The following is a 15,005-nucleotide window of genomic DNA, read 5'->3' as shown; positions in this document are numbered from 1 at the left end:
AAAATTGCTTGCTGCATTTAATCTTTACATCTTCACAAACACCAATTTGTAAAAGTGTTTTCAAAGGTTTGAAATCATTTTTTCTTAAAGCATCATCAATGCATTTTTCCAACTGCTAGAGAAATATAGTTAATGGCACATATATTGAATCAAAACCAAAATTATCACCTTATGCAGTCTAGTCTTCACATGAAAATTCTCAACAGATCTTATGTCAATTCACTTTATTAAAAAAAAAATACCTGTACACTATGAAGTTTGAAGTAACAGAGATCAAGTTTCTTTGATAATAGCCAAGATTCTATATAAAATATATATATTCTAGTAATTTTCCATTTCACATCCTTTAAAGTCATCAGTACGATGAATTAAAAAAAAAAAAAAAAAAAAAAAAAAAAAAAAAAAAGACCCCAGGGCACCTGGGTGGCTCAGTCAGTTAAGAGTCAGACTTCAGTTCAGGTCATGATCTCACAGTTTGTGAGTTTGGGCTCCATGTCGGGCTCTGTGCTGACAGCTTGGGAGTCTGGAGCCTGCTCTGGATTCTGTGTCTCCCTCTCTCTGCCCCTCCCCCGCTCACACACGCACTCTCCCTCTTTCTCTCTCTCTCTCTCTCTCTCTCTCTCTCTCTCCCCCCCCGCCACCCCTCAAAAAAGAAACATTAAAAAAAGTTTAGGATGCGCCTGGGTGGCTCAGTCAGTTGAGCGTCCGACTTCGGCTCTCAGGTCATGATCTTGCGGTCTGTGAGTTCAGGTCCCGCATTGGGCTCTGTGCTGACCGCTCGGAGCCTGGAGCCTGTTTCAGATTCTGTGTCTCCCTCTCTCTCTCTGTCCCTCCCCCACTCATGCTCCGTCTCTCTGTCAAAAATAAACATTAAAAAAGTTTTTTTTAAGTTTAAAACAAAGACCCTATTAATAAAAGAAGTGAAATAAACTATACAGTAACTAATACTTAACACCATGGAGAAAACCCTAACACATCTGACTATAAGTTTCTTAATGAGGTTTCGTTTTTTAAAAATGCTTAAAGACAGATAAAAGCACTGTTTGGAAACCACAACTCAAGATAATTTAAGAATTTACTTCGTATACTGTGCATTTTTTAACTTTTACAGAATCCACCATCGTTACTACTAAAGCATACATCACTAATCAGGAATTTTCATACTACAATCTAAACCCCACATTTGGTGGTGAACTACATACACATTAAATACATATACCAAAACTTTTTACCTAAATGGTAGTATCTTACAATTTTAAATCCTAACATAAAAATACCCAGGCACTGGTTATATATGAATCACTGTGTAATTCTTGTCAATGTAAACGGTATATGTAAATAACCCGCATCTTTCATACCTCGCAAGTTATAATAGGTTTTGAAAACAAATTTATCAAAAAAACTGAAAGAATAACATTTCATTTAAATTATTCTACTCTTGAGGGGCACCTGGGTGGCTCAATCAGTTAAGCATCCAACTTCAGCTCAGGTCATGATCTCACAGTTCATATGGGTTAAAGCCCTTCATTGGGCTCTATGCTGACTGACGGCTCGGAGCCTGGAACCCGCTTCAGATTCTGTGCCTCCCTCTCTCTCTCTCCCTCTCTCTGTCTGCCCCTCCCCAGCTTGCGCTTGCTCTCCCTCTCTCTCAAAAATCAATAACATTAAAAAAAAATGTTAGTTAAAAAATTTTAAACTATTCTACTCTTGACCATTTCATGAAAAGAAGCAGGCTTTGTCTTTCCTAAAAATATAGCACTTAACACTTATAAATAAACCAAAATGATTTCAGGAATTAAAATATTTCCTTTTGGTTTAGGACTACATACCTGGAGATCTGGTCTTATTGGCATTTTGATGTAATTTTAAAACAGCAAGACAAAACAAACACCTATAAAACAAAATATATGCTTTCAATACCTTATAATCTATTCTATATATGTTTATTTACAGTTCAAAAATCTTAACACACATAAATAAGCTTATACCAAAGGCAATAAATAATTTCTTCAAGTGCCTCACCATTTAAACATGAACTTACACATTTGAATTTGACCAAAGAAGTTTCTGGAAGAAAGCCTGAAGATCATTTATTCAAGCCTTCTCTTTTTGTAGATTACTTAAATAAATGTCCAAAGTCTTGCCGAAAGGTCACAAAACTAGTTAGTGAAAGAATACAAACCTGGACTTTCATGAGCAATTCCTGCTGTATGTGTTTCAACTTTGGGAACAAGAGGAAAACTAATCTTTAATTAACGTGTAAATGAAATTCAGTCTAGTAACCTAATACTCTTATAAGAAGGGGGGAATATCCCAGTACGTTACCAAAGAACAGGATATAAGAGAATAGACAAATATGGAATGAAGGGAATGAGGAAAAGAAAACCTAAGAACATGGTCCCTTCAAAGAAGAATGGAAAACAGGAATCAATCGGGTTACCCTGATTGATTCACAAAAGCATCTAACATTTTCACAAAAGCATCTAACATTTTCAAATGTAATTTAGATGTCAGCTCTATAAAGGAAAAGAAATACCATCTTTCCTAGACATTATAAGTGGAACAATTTAAAAATAATCTGTACTTAAAGAGCTCTGTAACAGAAACACCAGGAAATCCACCATAGAGAGGCAATTAATTAATCCAAGGTGAATACAGGACCATGTATTCCTAAGAGAACGAGTGGCATTAGTCACAGTCTACTTTCTTGCACACGCTAGTAGAGAAATTTAAGTGCCAACAAGGGCACACATATCAGGCACGGAAAAGGCATGAGTAAAAAATCTCTTATAATTTCAAATTAACTCTAGGGGGAAATATCTGATCCTCAGAGAAACATTCGCTCCATGTTTATTAGGAGCCAAGTCTAATGATGTTTTTGCAGGACTGTGGTAAGTGGCAACAATTCAAAAGTACCCAGATAGGCGTTGGGAATGGGAGGGAGAGTGAAGAATGAATAAATAAAATGTGGTATATGATAATCAATTTTGTAAATGTAACAGATGAACCAGAATTTTAGATATCTGCAGTCAATTTTAAGTTAAATTAAAAAACAATGTTGCCAAATGATACATACTGTGTAATGGCATTTATGTAAAAAAAAGAAACATTGTCTTACGTATGATTAGATCTCTAGGTGTAAGTATACACATATTTGCACATATGTTTGTGTGTATTTGTGTGTGTGGTAGGGGGAGAGAACGAGAAAGGGAGAGAGGTGGAGGGAGAGGGAGAGAGAGATAGACACCTGTACCATTTCAGGACAGTTGGAAAGTTAGCTTACTGGTGAGGAAGAGTAGTGAGTTCCACAGCAATGTAACTTGCTATTTGTCAGAGGCAGGCTTTACTTGTAATTTATGCTTACCTGACTTTTTAAAAGTACGATAAATTCTTGCCGAAATATAGGTAAGTGGAATCCAAAACATGGGAGATGTAAAATGTGGGTGGGGTTATAGTGAGGGGACAAAAATGACCAAGGCCAGCCTCGACAGTTAAGCAGGTGGGAAGTCTAACTGGCTCCATCCAAACCTATTCAGGGGCCAGCTGTGATTCTGTCCCCCCTGGTTGTGCTTGTCCGCTCTGGCCTCTATTGCATACTAAAGGGGCAATTCTAGGTCTGTGGCTAGCTGGGAATTCCAATATACCAGCAAGGATTCCAAGATCTCTAAGTAGCTGGTAGTCATTTTGTCACTTTGCCTAACTCAGAGAGATATGACCCAGAAAATATTGGAAATACAGGGACTCACTCTTTGCTTCCCCAATTCCAAAGAAGGGGTTTATCGATTTTCTATTTGGCTTAACTCTTTAATTCTCCCCAGGCCATCACAGAAGATAGAAATTTAGGTTGGTCCTGTTAGAGAAAGTTTTACTATACACTTACAAGATTTTAGTACACCCCCCCCCCAACAGACTTGCTTCATATATAGAAAATAGTGGGGGAAAGACATGAAAAATATTATCTCAAACACAGGAGTAAAAAATAAGTACTGAAGGTCAACAACCAAATGGGGGTTAATGAGGAACAGCACTGGCTAGAGAACCTTAAGTATCCATTACTGCCACTATTATCATAAGCCTAAAGCTTAGGGGGTGGCTCTCTGTATAAGGGACTATTCCTTGGGTAATATGATCCAGAATATCACAAGGAAATGAAATGATAAAATGTATACAAGAAAAAGTTGATATATGAAGGAGAGATGTAGATGTTCCAGTACCTATTCAATAAGAATGCCAAAAATTATCTTAAAAAGACAGTGGGGGTGGTAACAGAATAACAGGCAAGAATTTCCCCAAAATAAATATACACATCCAGGAATTTAAGGAGTCTACTGAATCCCAAAGAAGACAAATTTTTAAAAGTACATCTATAAACATTGTGAGGATATTTCTGAATAATAAAAGAAAAAATCTTAAGTCACAAGAGCAAAAACAAAAGCATGCAAAAGAATAGGATACCCTGTTTTCATAATACAATACATTTCTGTGAGTTCGAGCCCCGCGTCAGGCTCTGGGCTGATGGCTCGGAGCCTGGAGCCTATTTCCGATTCTGTGTCTCCCTCTCTCTCTGCCCCTCCCCCGTTCATGCTCTGTCTCTCTCTGTCCCAAAAATAAATAAAAAACGTTGAAAAAAAAAATAAATTTAGACATCTGCTACAAAGATAGCTTTAAACTTCCCATCTATTTAGAAACTAAAATATGTGCATGTGAATAGTCCTCATGATATAAAAACAGAGAAATGAATAAATATTTAGTGAATGAGAAAATGTGTATATACAAAAAACTGTAAGAGCAACCAAAGCAATATTTAAAGTGAAATTCATAGACTTGGGCCAATCTACTGAAAAGTGACAAACAACAGTAGTAGCTTAAAGTAACAGGGTCACAGGGCCTCCAGATGGTAAAGTTATTAAACACTTTACAGTAACTATAAGTACTGTGTACATAAGGATTATTTAAAAAGACTGGGAACTTTGGCAGAGAGCTAGAAACTGGGGTGGGGAGTAAGGAAGGCCACAGAAAATTTGAAAAAGAACCACATAATTCTAGAAACAAAAAAATAGTCAATAACAAAATTATTTAGAACAAAACAGAAAGACACACAGATGAATGAAAATTACAGAAATGGGAGCCATATCAGAAAAAAAAAAATCTATAAAGAAACAAAGATACACAAAAATATGGGGAGGGAGACTAGAAGACAGAACAACACAGAGGGTAAATAATAAAGCCCTATGTCTGTAAATGAAATCCCTGGGAGATAGTGAATGGGGCAGAGACAATAGCTAAAAAATGATGACTGAGGATTTCCCGAAACCAATAAAAGACATCACTATTGATTCAAAAAGCCCTATGAACCCCAGAAGGAAAAAGAAAAACTATACCCAAGTGTACCACAGAAGACTGCTAACAATCAAATACAAAAACATTAAAAGCTGCCAGAGACTAAAAAAAGACAGCTTACTTTTAAGTAGCCTGATAAGACTGATAGCTGACCAACAGAAACCATGAAAGCCAGAAGGCTTAGAACAGTATCTTCTTTAAAGTGCCTAGGAGGCGTCTGGGTGGCTCAGTCAGTTGAGCATCTGACTTCAGCTCAGATCGTGCTCTCGCAATTTGTGGGTTCGAGCCCCCCACGTTGGGCTAGCTGCTATCAGCGAAGAGCCCACTTCAGATCCTCTGAACCCCTCTCTCTCGGCCCTTCCCCCATTCATTCACACTCTCTCAAAAAAAAAAAAAAAGAAAATTTAAAGTGTCTAAAGATCAGACTTAACCTACACATTAGACCAGATGGACCTAACAGATTCATACAGAACATTTCTTCCAACAGCAGCAGGATACACATTCTTCTCAAGTGCACATGGAACATTCTCCAGCATAAGTCATATGTTAGGCCACAAAACAAGTCTTACTAAATTTTTAAAAACGTAAATCATATCAAGCATATTTTCCAACCACAACGATATGAAACTAAAAATCAATTACAAGAGGGGCGCCTGGGTGGCTCAGTCAGTTGAGCATCCGACTTCAACTTAGGTCAGGATCTTGTGGTTCGTGGGTTCAAGCCCCGCGTCAGGCTCTGTGCTAACAGCTTGGAGCCTGGAGCCTGAAGCCTGCTTTGGATTCTGTGTCTCCCTCTGTCTCTGCCTCTCCCCCACTCATGCTCTGTCTCTCCCTCTCTCTCTCTCACTCTCTCAAAAATAAACATTTAAAAAAGTCAATTATGAGAAGAAAACCAAAAAAAAACCCAAAAACCCACAATTATGTGGAGATGCTTCTGAACATGTTTCTGAACAGCCAACGAAATCAAAGGAGAAATTAAAAAAAAAATACCTTGAGACAAATGAAATGGAAAAACAACAAAACAAAAATTATGGAACACAGCAAAAACAATTATTAAAAATATTTCTTTATTTTGAGATGAGGGAGAGGGCAGCGAGAGGGAGAGAGAGTATCTCCAGTAGGCTCTAAGCCTGACCTGGGGCTCAATCCCACAACCCTGGTATCATGACCCGAGTCAAAATCAAGAATCGACTGAGCCACCCAGGTGCCCCATTTTTAAAAATGTTTGCAAAAACAGTTTTAAAAGATAAGGTTACACTGAAAAACACTTACAGTAAGAGAAAAAAAGATCTTAAATAAACAACTTAAACTTACACCACAAAGAACTAGAAAAAGGAGAAAAAACTAAGCCCAAAGATAGTAGAAGGAAAGAAATAACAAAGATCAGCGTGGAAATGAAGGACACAGAGACTTAAAACACAATAGATCAATGAAAATAAGAGCTGGATTTTTGAAAAGATAAACATAATAGACAAACCTTTAGCTAGAGTTCCCAAGGGGAAAAAAAGAGGCCTCAAATAAAATTATAAACGAAAGATACATTACAATTGATATCACAGAAATATAAAAAAATCATAAGACACATTAACAATTACATGTCAATAAATTGGACAACCTAGAAGAAATGAAACCTAGAAGAAACATACAAGCTAGAAAAATACAAGACTGAATTGTGAAGAAATTCAAAATCTCAACAGATCAATCACTAGTAAGGAGACTGAATCCATAAGTAAAAACCTCCCAACAGGGGGCCTGGGTGGCTCAGTCAGTTGAGTTTCAGACTCCAGCTCAGGTCATGATCTTGTGGTTTGTGGGTTTAAGCCCCTCTTTGGGCTCTGTGCTGACAGCTCAGAGCTTGGAGCCTGCTTGGGATTCTGTGTCTCCCTCTCTGTCTGCCCATCCCCCACTCATGTTCTACCTCTCAAAAATAAACAAAATGTTAAAAAAATTTGAGGCAAAAAACCAAAAACAAAACAACTCCCAACAAAGGAAAGTCCAGGGCAAGAGGCTTCACTGGCAAATTCTACCAAACATTTAGAGAAGAACTAACACCAATCCTTCTCAACCTCTTCCCAAAAACAGAAGAGGAAGGTACACTTCCAATTATGAGTTAACATTCTCTTGATACCAAAGCCAGACAACGACACTACAAGAAATTACGAAGTACTGAAAGAAGAAACTACAAACACAAATTCTACAGCCAGCAAAAATACTATTCAAAATTAAAGGGAAGAGGCTTAGAGGAAACATACCTCAACATAATAAAGACTCCTATATGGAAAATGCACAGCTAACCTCATACTCGATGGTGAAAAACTGAGAGCTTTTCCCTTAATGTCAGGAACAAGACAAGGATGTCCACTCACACCACTTTTATTCAACACAGTACTGGAAGTCCTAGCCACAGCAATCAGACAAGAAAAAGAATAAAAGGCATTCAAATTGGCAAAGAAGAAGTAAAACTCTCATTATTTGCATATGACACGGTAGTATATATAGAACACTCTGAAGACTCAACCTAAAACTACTAGAACTGATAAATGAATTCAGTAAGGTCGCAGGATACAAAATCAACATACAGAATTCTGTTGCATTTCTACACACTAATAACAAAGTAGAGGGAGAGAAGTTTAGAAAACAATTCCATTTACAATTGCACCAAAAATAATAAAACACCTAGGAATAAACTTAAACAAGGAGGTAAAAGACCTGTACTCTGAAAACTATAAAACACTGATGAAAGAAATTGAAGACAGACACAAATAAATGGAATGATACTGGGATAGGGAGAGCAAATATTATTAAAATGCCCTTCCTATTCAAAGTCATTTCCAGATTTAATACAATCCCTGTCAAAATACCAAGAATGCTCTTCACAGAACTAGAAAAAAATAATCCTAAAATGTGATTGAACCACAAACACCCCAAATAGCCAAATCAATCTTGAAAAAGAAGAAAAATGGAGGTATCACAATCCCAGATTTCAAGGCATACTACAAAGCGTAAAAGAGAAGTCAAAATTGCATGGTACTGGCACACAGACACATGGATCAATAGAACAAAACAGAAAGCCCAGAAATAGGGGTGCCTGGGTGGCTCAGTTGGTAGAATGTCCCACTATTGGTTTTGTTTGGCTCAGGTCATGATCTCACAGTAGTGAGATTAAGCCCCATGTCCGGCTTTGCACTGAGCGTGGAGCCCGCTTGCAATTCTCTCTCCTTCTCTCTCTACCCCTCCCCTGCTTGTGTGCACTCTGTCTCCCCACTAAAAAAAAAAATTAATTAAAAAAAAAAAAAGCCCAGAAAGAAACCTACAATTAAATGGTCAATTAGTCTTTGACAAAGGAGGTAAGAATATGCAGTGTGAAAAAGACCGTCTCTTCAACAAATGGTTCTGGGAAAACTGGACACCTACATGCAAAAGAATGAAACTGGACCACTTTCTTATACCATACACAAATATAAATTCAAAAATGGATTAAAGATCTAAATGTGAAATATGAAACCATAAAAATACTAAAAAGAGCACAGGCAGTAATTTCCCTGAAATTAGCCATAGCAACATTTTTCCAGATAGGTCTCCTAAGCCATGGAAAACAAAATAAAAAATAAACTACTGGGACCGCATGAAAATAAAAGACCTGCACAGCAAAGAAAACAATCAACAAAACAAAAAGATAACCTACTGGACGGGGGAAAGGTATTTGCAAATGATATTATCTGATAAGGGATTAGTATCCAAAATGTATAAAGAACTTATACAACATCGAAAACACAATCCAGTCAAAAAATGAGCAGAAGACATGAATATAGACGTTTCTCCAAAGAAGACCTGCAAGTCGCCAACAGACACATTGAAAAGATGCTCAACATCATTCATCTTTGGGAAATGCAAATCAAAACCACCATGAGATATAACCTTACACTTGTCAGAATGGTGAAAATCGACAACACAAGAAACGACAAGTTTTGGCAAGGATGTGGAGAAAAAGGAACCTTCCTGCAGTGTGGATCAGAATGCAAACTGGTGCAGCCAGTGTGGAAAACAGTTCCTCAAAAAAGTAAAAATCAGGGTGCCTGGATGGCTCAGTCAGTTGAACACCCAACTTTTGGTTTCAGCTCAGGTCATGATCCCAGGGTTGTGGGATTCAGCCCCACGTTAAGCTCCACGCTGAGCATGGAGCCTGTTTGCAATTCTTTTTTTCTCTTTCTCTCTCTCTCCATCCCTCTCCCCCATTCACCCACTCTCTCTCTCCCTTAAGAAAAAAGAAAAGAAGAAAGAAAGAAAAAATAGAACTACCATATGATCCAGTAATTCCAATGCTGGGTAATTACCCAGAGTACGAAAACACTAATTCGAAAAGATCTATGTACTCCTATGTTTACCGCAGGATTATTTATAGTAGGAAAATTATGGAAAAAGCCCAAGTGACCATGGATAGATGAACAGATACAGAAGATGTGGTATATATACACATGTATGTATGTGTGTGTATGTATATATGCACATACATATGTATGTGGTAGAATATTACTCAGCCATAAAAAAAAAATGAAATCTTGCCACTTGCAACAATATGGATGGATCTAGAGGGTATAATGCTAAGTGATGTAAGTCAGAGAAAGACCAATACCATATGATTTCAGTCATATATGGAATTTAAGGAACAAAACAAACAAAGGAAAAAAGAGACAAAAAACAGACTCTTAAATATGGAGAACAAACTAGTGGTTACCAGCGGGAAGGAGCGGTGGGATGGGTGAAACAGGTAAAGGGGATCAAGAGTACACATATTGTGGTCAACACTGAGTAACATATAGAATTGTTGAATCCCTATATTTTATGCCTGAAACCAATGCAACACTGCACATTAGTTATACTGGAATTTAAAAAATTTTTAAATAAGATAAAATATAAAATTAAAGGGAAGAATAATCTTTTTTGATAGTAAAACATATTACAAAGTCACAATTACCAAACAAAAAAAAAACAGTGTTAAGAATAGGAAACAAATGGCCCAATAAAACAAAACAGAATGCAAATGCACACCCAATGCATATATTGTAAGTTCATGTACACATAAAGCTTCATAAATCAGAGGGAAAAGGTAAACTAGTTGATAACTGGTATTAGGAAAACTGACTTACCACGTGAAAACAAATTAGACCTCTATCTCCCACCATTCACAAAAATAAAGTCTAGATGAATTAACTATCCAATGTAGTAAGTGTTTAAAAACTACTAGAAGGAATACATACAGGAGAATATCCCAATGACCTTGAAATACAGAGGCATCTAAGACACAAAAAGCATAAAGCATAAAAATAGGAGCTTTTTGTACATCATTGTCTCTCTCTTACACACACACGCAATTTTATTAAGGAGCACACAGGAATCTCTATTCATTCAGAATCCAGTACTGGCCCAGCAAGTCCTAGAACCACGAACACATTAATTCTTGTAATTCACCATCTTCAGGCCCCAGAGAAACACTTTCCTTGCCTACGCCCTTGGAAGAAGGGGACTTTAGTTAATTACACTATTCTGTTTATTTTACATATGTTAGAATCTTCTATTTTAAAAGTTTAAAGGCTTGGGGGGAGGCTAAAACAATGCTGAGAAGGTTGCAGGTTGTGCTGACACTGACATTTTTGTTTCTGCTTTAGAATGGAGGTAGAATTTGAGAAACCTAAGTGGTCAAGTATGAGAAAAGACATTAATTCACTGTCAAATCCTTCTGTTAGCGGAACAAGAATACAGCTGATTCTTGCATAATGAAGAACTGATCCTTAACAGTGCCAAATGCCCATTTTCTTGCTTTTCTTTGCATTTCAACTTGTGGCTCTACAAGTACCAGCAACTCAGTGCACAGCTGCTGCGCATGGTGACTGAGGAACATCTTGTAGTTCTAAGCGATTCATAGTATTCTTTAATTTGTACACATGTAAATCTAGACATAAATTGCATGAGCATAATATGGATTCTATCATAGCAGAGGGCAAGTAAACGATAGAATGATGACTAAGTTTATGTTTATAAAAAATTTAGTAAGATTCAATTATTCAAAAATAATTTCAGCATTATTAAAAGAATTTTAAGATTAATGTTCATTAATAATTTGTATTTTATCTTAATCTTAAGAGAATTTTAATATTTCAAAAATTTTTAAGGAAAAATATTTTTATACTATGTCATGTTCTTATGAAAATATTCTCAAATTAGATTTTGAAAGCAATTACATATTGTTTTAATCCTTAAATCATACGGTCTATAAAACACAAAAGTCTTGATTGTAACATATTGGTGATTTATCCAAAATTAAAAATTATGGCATATCTAACTTCTGACTTACATAGATCGATATTTTATTACCTATCCAAAATTCACCAGTCCATCACCAAAGATTCAGTTAATCTTTGATATTTTGCCAACATTCAATCCTAAAAATAACAGCTTTACACATATTTGTCTATTTTATTGCGATGAAGGTATATCTGTAAAACCGAAGACTAGAACATTTTATTTAACATTTGAAAACTTGGTTAAAAAGTTTAAATACTTAAAATATATTTTAGGGACATCAATTTGTACTCTTTCCTAGGGCCAGCAACTTTGGGGGCAGGCATGCCTACGTCCTTATTGCTTTTCTGCCTCCACAAATAAAACAATTTGGATTTGAATCTAAAATGTACTCTACGAAGTACTCCTGAGACATGAAATACAGCAAAAATCACTTAAGGCCAAGAGGCACAAAAATGCTAACAAGATGGTTTAGTTCCTAGACTACCTTCCTGCAAGATGTCAGCCAAGGAAAACTGATTGGTATCTACGCAGGTCGATTGAAAGTGAGAAAACCGAACAATCCGGTGACCTGTCCCTCCGTCGCAAGGCTGAATGCCTACTGGCCTCAAGAGAGCCAAAAACTGAGTACCACTCATTAAACAAGCCAGACATTTGCAGCTGAGCGATTAAGGCCGACTCTAGAAGGAAACAAAGGGGATACACTCAACTGCCAGAACGAGTGACCCCCTCCTAAAACATGCTTCCGAGGTACCACGCAACAGAACGGGAACACCAAGATGACGTAAGAAACCCGGCACAGAACACTTTTCACAGAGAGTGTGGGGCTGTGTCCAAGCAGGCTTTGAACCCCGGTCCACTTAGGGGCAAGACAGAACCAGTGAGGCGATGAATGCGAACACGCAGGCGGATGAGGACTGAAGTTTGAGAAACGACCAGACGACTTGACAAACAGGAGGGGCGTGTACTTTCCCCACAAAGCGGAACAGACACTAAGCAGCCTGGGATCAACACAAGGTCCCCTCCAGCACCGGCCCGACGGCTCACATTTACAAAGGCAAAGAGGAGGCCGACCCCGCCCGAGGGTCGGGAGGAAGGCGGGGTGGTGCGCAACGGGGGACGGGGGCGGGGGCGACGGGATGGAGATACGGGAGGACGGCGCAAGGGGGAGGAGGACGGGGGGGGGTGGTGCTGGAGACCGGGGATACGGGGTGGGGAACGGGGTAGACGGGAGGACAGGGGTTGGGGGTGGGGTTGGGGGTAGGGTCGGGGGTCTGGGAAACGGGAGGACGGGTGCGCGCGGGGGGCCGGGTGGGGGTGACGGGGTGGGCGGGCCGGGGGGCCTAAAGGACGGGAGAGGAGCGAGCACCACCTTCCTGAAAAGTTAACCCCAAGTGTCTCATCAAACCCCCGCGATGGTACTACCATGGAGGCCAGCACGCGCTCCCATTTTATCCGAGCAGGGCAGGCGGCGCCCAGGAAGAAGGCCGCACGGGGCACGCAAGGCCGGGGAGGGGAGCACGTTGGCCAGGGCTAGCCGGCGCGCGGAAACGGCGCCCGCAGACGGAAGCGCTACCAGCCCAGCCCCGCACCCCAGCGGGGAGCGCGGACCACCCCGCCACCCGCACGCCAGCGGCGGCCAGCTCGCCCCCACCGGCGTCCCCCGACCGGCGGCGCGCGGACCCGGCGGGGCCCCGCCCAGATCCTCCCGGCCCACACCCGCCACACCCACGCCTGCGGCTGCCGGCACGCCCCCACCCGCGTCCCTCGAGGGGCGCAGCGCGGACCCGACCCCGCCCCGCTCCGCCCCGCCCCGCTCCTCCCGGCCCACTCCGCGATCTGCGCGAGGCCGGCCCGGCCGGGGTCCGCCTCTCAATCCCGCCACCGCGCCGCCCAAGTCGTTTTCACAACGGCTCCGCCTCAACCGTCGGGGGATGGCCGCCCCCCCCCCCCCCGCCCGCCCGCCGCCAGAGGCCGGCCCGGTGCCGCGGTCCTTCTCCACACAGCCCCGCCAATCAGGGTGGCCCGCCACGGCCCCCGGCTCAACCTGCGGCTGGAGAAGGCCTCCGCGTCGCGCCCACGGAGCCGCCGTTACCGTCGCCGCCCCGCCCCGCGTCTCAGGCCTCAGCTCCTCACCTCAGGAGGCCGACGGAGAGCGGGAAGCGTCTGCCCAATCGGCGCCGCCTGCGTGCGGGACCCCGTCCTATCAGCGCGGCACGCAGGCCTGGCTCCGCCCCTCGTGCCCGTCAGCGACGCCGGGGTCGCCTGAAGCGGGGGGGGGGGGGGGGGGGGGGGAAGGGGGGCGCGATTCCTGGCCTTACTGGGGAGGTGGACTGCCGCGCCTAGGCCACGAGCCCTGCCCCTGCCCCGGCCTCGCGGACGCGCCCCAGGAGCCCTGACTTGCCTCTGCAGGATGCGGGTCGGCCCCAGGAGACTCCCTGGCTATCCACCACCACTCTGGACGTCGACGGCTGGACGGGGCCGCAGAGACCCGGGGTGCCAGCCTAACCTGCGAGGGGGGCGAGGGTCCGACTCCCTGGAGGAACACACACTGTGGCCCGCGGACGACCGCAGAGGCAGGGCGGGCGGGTCCCCACTGACTCTCGCGTACTGCCCCCGCTGCTTGACTTTACAGGGCGGCCACCTGCTCCACCCGGCCACGCCCCCGGAGGTCACGCCCTGAAGACCACGCCCCCTGGCGCCCCGCCCCGCCCCGCCCCGCCCCCATCTTCATTTCCTAGAAGCAGGAGGTGCCAGGTTCTGCTGTCCTCATTAGCCAAACCCCAGACTCCTGAGGGGCACCAGGCCCAGGCCATCTAGGGGCGGTACTGGGCACAATCATCGACAATATATTCCAGGCTTCTAGAACATTTCCATTTGAAGTGTCAGTTTAAACGATAAGATCAACAATGGATGCTTGGTGTTTAAAAACATGCATGGATACACGGATACAGCAGACAAGCACTTCAAAATTTAAACTACTGATTTCTCATCTTGCCACTTTTTAGTAGACAGAAAAAAATAATTGTCCTTTCTATTGTTTCATGTGTCTGGAAAGCATAAGGATTGTTTAGTAATACCACATGGAAGATCAAAGCAGATCAACTTAATCTTACTTGAATTGTTTTTAAATGGGTTTTTAGAATGTGGTGTTGGAAAAACCTCATCAATCAATCATAATTGGACTTTCAGTTAAATTTAACAAGCACTTATTGGGAACACCCCATCACAGGGCAGAGCAGGTGGATTCTGGTATAGGTTTGAATGCTGACTTTGCTCCTTACCAGCTGTGGGTCTTTCGAAGAATTAAGCCTCTCTGAGCTTCATTCTCATCAGCTAAGAAAATAGGGGCATTATCTACCTGG

At 41.7% G+C, this 15,005-nt stretch overlaps 1 long non-coding RNA gene across 3 annotated transcripts; it reads right to left on the bottom strand.

Annotated features, from left to right (window-relative positions):
- Positions 1 to 13,869, bottom strand: LOC128773441 (uncharacterized). Of its 3 annotated transcripts, none has more exons than XR_008417675.1 (3): positions 13,688 to 13,869; positions 1,830 to 1,891; positions 1 to 112 (listed from the first exon to the last, which is right to left on the bottom strand). It is a non-coding gene; the product is annotated as an uncharacterized LOC128773441 (long non-coding RNA). The 3 variants fall into 3 exon arrangements; XR_008417676.1 differs by having other exon boundaries at positions 13,777 to 13,796; XR_008417677.1 differs by lacking the exon at positions 13,688 to 13,869 and adding an exon at positions 2,183 to 2,206.
- Between the last annotated feature and the right edge of the window lie 1,136 nt (positions 13,870 to 15,005).

Source organism: Panthera pardus, unplaced genomic scaffold, assembly GCF_024362965.1.
Source record: "Panthera pardus isolate Hobbes unplaced genomic scaffold, ASM2436296v1 HiC_scaffold_25, whole genome shotgun sequence".
NCBI lineage: Eukaryota > Metazoa > Chordata > Mammalia > Carnivora > Felidae > Panthera > Panthera pardus.
The sequence above is the reverse complement of the archived record's forward strand: the minus strand, read 5'-3'. Positions and strand labels throughout refer to the sequence as shown.